General features: G+C 32.4%; 1 protein-coding gene across 2 annotated transcripts in view; it reads right to left on the bottom strand.

The window, feature by feature from the left end:
• LOC117179733 (V-type proton ATPase subunit C) overlaps positions 1-3,512 on the bottom strand; it is a 31,546-nt gene extending 28,034 nt beyond the window's left edge. For both annotated transcript variants that reach the window (XM_033371788.1, XM_033371787.1), the window contains exon 1: positions 3,324-3,512. The gene's annotated coding sequence lies outside the window, so the exon portion shown is untranslated. The remainder of the gene's footprint in view (positions 1-3,323) is intronic.
• Positions 3,513-6,698: the final 3,186 nt, after the last annotated feature.

The raw sequence follows: 6,698 nt of genomic DNA, 5'->3' as shown, positions 1-6,698 counted from the left end.
AGAAAAAAAATTCTCTTTCATCACGACAACGCCCGCGTTCACACATGCTTCGTTTCAATGGCTAAAATTGAAGAACTAAAATTCGAATTGGTCGAACACCCATCGTATTCAACAGACTTAGCCCCCAGTGACTTTTTCTTATTTCCAAACTTGAAAAAATGGCTCGGTGGACAGAGATTTCCAGACAACGAAGACGTCATTGCCTCTGTAAGTGCTTATTTTGAGGAACAGCCGAAAACGCACTTTTCTGAAGGATTAAAAAAACTTGAAAAGCGATTGACCAAGTGTATAGAGCTCCAAGGAGATTATGTTGAAAAATAAAAAAAAATTTACCCAAAAAAAATTGTTTTTATACCTCATTCTAAGGACTTATTGAACTACCCTCGTATTAATGTCACCTACATTAATCTTATTTAAAAGAATTTATAAATGTAAATTCATCTTTAGCCAACGCTTAAGTTACTTTCGGTGGAGGGGGGAGGTAAAAAAAATTGTAACGTAGTTTATAGATGGTCCACAACTGAAAAGATTTTCCTTGTGTGAAGAAAGTGATTTGGTGCGGCCAGGTCTTCAAAAAAAAATATACTGGATGCGCCAGGCCTTGACTACACCCAGAGGCGGCGGAGTCCTAGGAGATACAGGGGGCAATGCCCCCCTCAGAAATCGAATGATTAAATTCATCGGATCGTTTTAATTTTTTGAAAAATCTATCTGAAATATTTGTGAAATAATTTATGTATTTACGAAAACTTTTTAATCTTTCAGAAATATTTGGAAAATCATTGTAATCTTTCTGAAATATTTGGTAATATTTGTGAAATTGTTAAAAATCTTTTTTAAACTATTGAATATTTATAAAATCTTAGGATCCTTTAGCGAAATATTTTAAACATTTTTGAAATCTTTGTGACATTTTTTTATTTATTCGAAATCTTTAAAATCTTTGGTAAATCATTGAAATATTTCTGAAATCTTTGCGAAATATTTGATGTGTGTAATTATTGAAATCGTTGTGAAATAGTTTAAGTCTTTGAGAAATATTTTTAATCTTTGGGAAATGATTGAAATCTTTAAGCACTCTTTGAAATATATCGGAAATCTTTGTGAAATAATAAATTAAAGTATTCGTAAAATTTTTTAAATCTATCCAAAATCTTTGTGAAGTTTTTTAAATCTTTGAGAAATCGTTCAAATCATTGAAGAATTTGTGAAATCTTATAAATCTATCCAAAATACGTGCTAAACATTTGAAATCTTTGTGAAATAATTGAAATCTTTTCAATCTATCCGAATAAATTGTGAAATCTTTGGAATAGCTCGAAAGTTGAGAAAAAAATTTTGTTTTCTTTGTTGTCAAAGAAACAGATTTTGTTTGGTCAAAATTAATGTTCGACCAGAAATCGACCGGAGAGAGGCAAAGTATTAATTTGCCCCCCCCCCCCCCCAGAAATCTAATGTTTCAATTTATCGAACCGTTGCAATTTTTTTAAAATCTACCTGATACCTTTGTGAAATAATTAAAGTGTTTGTGAAATCTTCTAAAATCTTTGGGAATTGATTGTAATCTTTCTGAAATATTTGGAAATATTTTTTGAAAATTTGATAATATTGTGAAATTATTGAAATATTTGAAAAATCATTTTAGTCTTCGTGCACTCTGAAATATACCTGCAATTTTTGTGAAATAAAAAAAATCTTTTCAATCTATTCAAAATCTTTACGATATCTTTGGAAATTTTTTCAAAATATTTGAAATATTCGGTAATACTGGTGTAAAATCATTGAAGTCTTTTTTAAATCTTTGAAATCTGTAAACAATTTAAGTATTTGTGAAATCTTTTAAATCTATCCGAATTCTTTGTGAAATTTTTGAAAAATCATGGAAATGTTTGGAAAACGATGAAAATCTTTTAAATCTATCGTAAATATTTGCAAAAACTTCAAAATAATTGCGAAATTGTTGAGAAATTATCAAAATCTTTGTGAAATTTTTGAAAATCTTGGCGAAACATTTTATACTATTCGTTAAATCTTTGTAAAGTCTTTGTGCAATATGAATTTCATACGTGTACTTATTATTTATTAAAATTTATCATTAACTATTCATTATTTATTTTTTATTCACGATTTATGTAATTTTTTTTTACAGAATATAATATTATTATAGTGTGTAAAAATAGTGCCTTTTAATATTATAATTCTATTCCCCTGCCCTCACCTAGAAAAAAGGCTCCTCCGCTACTCTTTTGAATAAGTCTTTGCACAGAATGCGATTCCGAATAACTTTTAAGCCTTTTATTTTTTAATTTTAATCTTAACACTAATTATAATTTAGTTTACTTAGATGTATAACTTCCCTCTAACATGTAATAAAGTGCTAAGGTCCGTTGGTTTATAAATAAATAAATAAAAAAATTAATATTTTAAAAAAACATCAAAATCCATTGAAAATTGGCTTGTAGACAGACTTTTGTTCACAAAAAAGAGCTTTTGGCCTCACTGTGCGGCAGTACGGAGCAAAAGAGTAGAGTCTGTCAAGACTTAGTTTGACATATGTGTTTGATTCCAAGGCAAGTTCGCTCGAGTATAAGGTATATCTGCGAAAGCAGCAAGAGGCGTTATTGATCAATAAATTAGATTTGTATAAAGTAAAAATAATTGTAGAAGACAAGTACGAAAAAGGTGAATGAAGAGAGAGAGAGAGAGATGAGGGTAGGGGGTGTGGCAGTTGAAGACTGTCATTCCAAATTGTGATACGCTTACATAAGTAGGCTAGAGGCGCGCTTCATCCACGTGACAGGCAGACATGGCTGGTGGATACGGTACTGGTATATGTACATTTCGTGTGGTTGTGTAGACTCTAGACTTGTGCCAGGAAGACCCGGTGCACTTTTACAAACACAAACACACCATTCAAGTAGATAAAATTACTTTTAATTGGCCAAATAATGCAAATATTCAGGAGGAAACGAGAATGAGTTGTTAATCGATCATGCAAGGAAATAACTAACCAAGCAAATGTCAATTGGTCCCTCAATGGCGTCCAAGCATTCACAAAATCAATAATCGCAGTGGCTAGTCTTGACGCGCACGACTCTTGCCACCCACAAATGATTGCACATACTAGCTCGAATGGTCGTTTATGTTTATTCTTTTTAAGAATTAAGATAATCCTGTTCAGTTTTCTCTTTTTGCATAATCTAATCACGAAAAACATTTTGCTGTCTTCCATAAAACACAAATGACCAGTGGTACTTAATCAACCACTGATACTCTTATTTTATTCTTTTATATTTAGCTTTGTGAAAAAATATAATACATACCTGCTCAAGATATCGAAATCAGCAGCGCCCGATGAATTCGGGATGATTTTAAAATCTCTCACAAAATTGGGAGGACCTTACTTGACTACTCCTTCGTAGCTGAAACCATTGTACCCTTCTGCTCTACTGATCCTCTCTCACGACTCACGTGACAGACGAACTCACTAGTGCTCGCGACTCGCCCAACAACTAAACAAATCGAAGCGAACAACAGCTGACTGATCTGCTGACTGCGTTACCAACTTACTAGTAATAATACGGTAATACGGACATTAATATCTAAGGTTTTTACTACTAAACCTCGTTGTCTGAAATTATTTTTTAACAATTTTAATTGACTTTGACACTCACAGTTGTCGTTATATTTCCTAAAAACGGGAAAAACTCTGATTTTCTATTGTAAAGATTATCCACGTTATGCTCGTGAGTTTGTTTTTCACGTGTTACGGTTGTTGTACCTGATTCAGCAACTTCATTCTTCCAGGGTAGGGGAAATCTAAAATGTCTACACGTTGAGGATCGACAAAGATATTATAATATCTTTGGGATCTACCAAACCTTAGTACCATGGACATAGGAAACAAGGGACTAGGCATGCCATTGCGAGGTGATGCAATGAGGGGGGAGGTCCGCCACCTTTTGATATCCCGCGACAAACATGGCAGCGCCAACATGGTTGTATTTTCATGCACAGTTTGTCGGCAAAAACGCTCGTGCGCATTATCAAATGACACATCGTAAGATGGCGGCTTTTCCCACTCATGGAATTCTCCCCCCTCCCGTGGATTAACCCCGCTCGCTCAAGTTAGGATGGCATGCCTAGGCCCTAGTCCCTTGTTTCCTATGTCCATGCTTAGTACCTTTTCACGGAGGTCTGTTTTTAATTAATACCTAGATATGAACTTGATGTGTCATATTAATTCAAAACAGGTCTCCGTGCAGTGCTGTCAGAATGCGGATATCTGACATGCTCAGTAGTTATTCATGTGTATTTTTAGGTTAAGTAACGCCATGTGTCAATTGAAAAATACACAGGATCAATACTACGCATGTCAGAGATATTCGCATTCTGACACCACTGCCCAGCTCTAGAGATGCTCAAGAGAGAGTTGAGACACGAGTTACGCCGCTGTACCGGAACTAGTTTTTATGAATTTTGATTGGCATGAGTTGGTGCTATTTTCAAATTAAGATTTTAGTTTCGGAGGATTTAATACATAAGGGTACCTTTTCATGGAGCCTTGTTTTGAATTAATCGAATAATTAATATTTTCCATGTGATTCATTTCTAGCTGCTTTGTTGGTTTATGGCAAATTTGATTGGTTGAAAACCTAGTTATGATAGGGTATTATATTAGACAGGAATTTGCAACCGCCATTCTGGTTCCTGGACAGTGCGCGGGAAACAGTGCGACTAACATGTCGTATAGTTTAATTAAAATTAAATTTAGAATATAAAAAAAATGGTCTGCTGCAGGGCTCCATTTTGTAAAAATAGAAGCGAGGATGGATTTAAACTTTACTGTTTTCCACTAGGGCGATATTGATGACTTTCACAATATAATTCAAATATAGGCGGTCTGAAGATTATGTTTACATGTAATTAAATTGCCTATGAGCATTTTTTTGGTATATTAAAGCGAAATGAGATCGATATGAAAGTAAGGTCAGGAACCCGTTTTTCTACAAAACGATGCACATTAACCCACGCAAATAAAAAGGACGTATGATGTAAAATATAAATAGCTATCATAATAAACTCTTGAAAAAGTATTGTATTAATGTTTGACCTAGATACTATTATTATTTTATTATTTGTTAATATTTATTTAAAAAATCATATGATTATAATTTTAGCGCATGCCTACTTATAAACTGAGTAAAATTTAGTTTGCCATCATAATTTTTGCAAGAGCTACTTTTTGGAAAATGTGTGGGTTAAAAAATCATATAGTCGAATTTAAATATTTCATACATTATATCAAGTAATCTTATTTATAATTTATGTTTTGATGACAATGCTTCAGTATAATTTAAAAATAAATAATCTATATCATGTAAGTGTATTCATATAATTCGATATCAATTTAGCGACTTTGAATTTGGCGGGTTACCAGAATAGCAATTTGTATATTCCCATCTAACATATTACCTTAGTTACGAACGCAATGTGTCAAATTAATTCAAAACGGGTCTCCGTGAAAAGCTACCCATACACATAATTTTTTTAATAACTTGGAAAAAAAATTATTTTTCACAAAAGTGTATTTGGATATTATTTGGGACTTCGATGCTGTTTCGATGTCGAAAAACGAACGAACCTCTCTTTCAATCTCGACACATTAGAAAAAGAGATCCGTTCGAATTCAACATGGCATCGGAGGAGTCCTATTGATGTTGAGAAAAGATAAAAGATTCACTTTTTGTCGGCAATTGGATCGGGCAACTATATGGGAAATAAATGGCCATATTCAGCACACTCTGTGATTGGCAGGAGAACTACAGAAGCGCGCATGTAGCTTCCCTAAATATGTACATATAATATGTATGTGTATATATGCCCCTTCTTAATATGTTTTGAATAGTAAAAATTTTAAGAAAAAAGAAGAATGAAGAAAAATTGAAACAAATAAGAAATTAAAGATAATTAGCATTCTATTTACTATTTTGAGTTTATCATTCACTTCATTTTGCCTTTATTTTACATTTAACAGAATAAAAACTGGTAAGTACATGTGGATTATTGTTCTTTAATTAAATCTTGTGTATGATATTAGACCAAATTTAATTTTTCGAGTAAACAAAAAAACATAGCATCTCATAATGTTCGTTTGTAATCTCCTTCGATTATTTTTAAGATTATTTAAGATTTTTTAAGTTAATTACAACATCTTATTAATATATTTGAATAACAAAATGTATAAATATTAAGGGATGTTAACAATAGATTAATTAAAATTATTACAATAAATGGCAATATTCATTACTATATTATTATTCAAAGCATAAATTAAGATAAAAAAGTAATTTTTATGAGCGGTCCTATTCAGAGGTAGGCTCCCGATGCTACGATGCGCGAAGTAGTGGGAACAACTTTCGAACGAATATTAGGAGAAGCGGTCTTATTTAGAGAGGACCTATTCAGAGGTTTCACTGTATATAAGTGGTTGGTGGTTGACGTGAAAGTACCTAATCAGGCATTTTCACTTCATCATCAGCTAACTTCACTGCTTTGAGTACTGAGAAGAAAACAAAAAAGTGTAATTTTCAATTACTATTTCATGGAATAACAAAATTAAAATAATTATTCATTATTAAAAAGATATAACATGAATAAAGTCTTGTCCCATGCATTAGGCCTATTAGTAAAAGATT

Source organism: Belonocnema kinseyi, chromosome 9 (genome assembly GCF_010883055.1).
Source record: "Belonocnema kinseyi isolate 2016_QV_RU_SX_M_011 chromosome 9, B_treatae_v1, whole genome shotgun sequence".
Classification (NCBI taxonomy): Eukaryota; Metazoa; Arthropoda; class Insecta; order Hymenoptera; family Cynipidae; genus Belonocnema; species Belonocnema kinseyi.
Note: the sequence above shows the minus strand (reverse complement) of the source record. Positions and strands in the feature narration are given on the sequence as shown.